The sequence below is a fragment of the Arachis ipaensis genome, chromosome B02 (genome assembly GCF_000816755.2).
Source record: "Arachis ipaensis cultivar K30076 chromosome B02, Araip1.1, whole genome shotgun sequence".
NCBI classification, from domain to species: domain Eukaryota; kingdom Viridiplantae; phylum Streptophyta; class Magnoliopsida; order Fabales; family Fabaceae; genus Arachis; species Arachis ipaensis.
The window spans coordinates 82,989,526-82,989,811 of NC_029786.2; positions in this window are offsets into that span (position 1 = coordinate 82,989,526).

Genomic DNA, 286 nt, shown 5'->3' on the forward strand with positions numbered 1-286 from the left:
TCGAATACAAGACCACAGTAACTGAGTTAATATGGAGTCTTATGGACAGCCAAAAATGATGTAGCAAAATTCTATTAATATTAGAATTTTCAATAATAAAGCCAGTATGTAGATTCTTTTTCCACTGAATACGGTTCCCTTTATTTCAGATGTTTGCCTTAAAAATATCCTGACAGAACCGAATACCATAGCCCAGCAGCCTGTAAAGTCACCTTCCAAACATTGAAGAATGTTCGCTTTCTAGTTTCTAGTTTTCTACACGGTTCTTTCTTTCCGAGATCCAAAC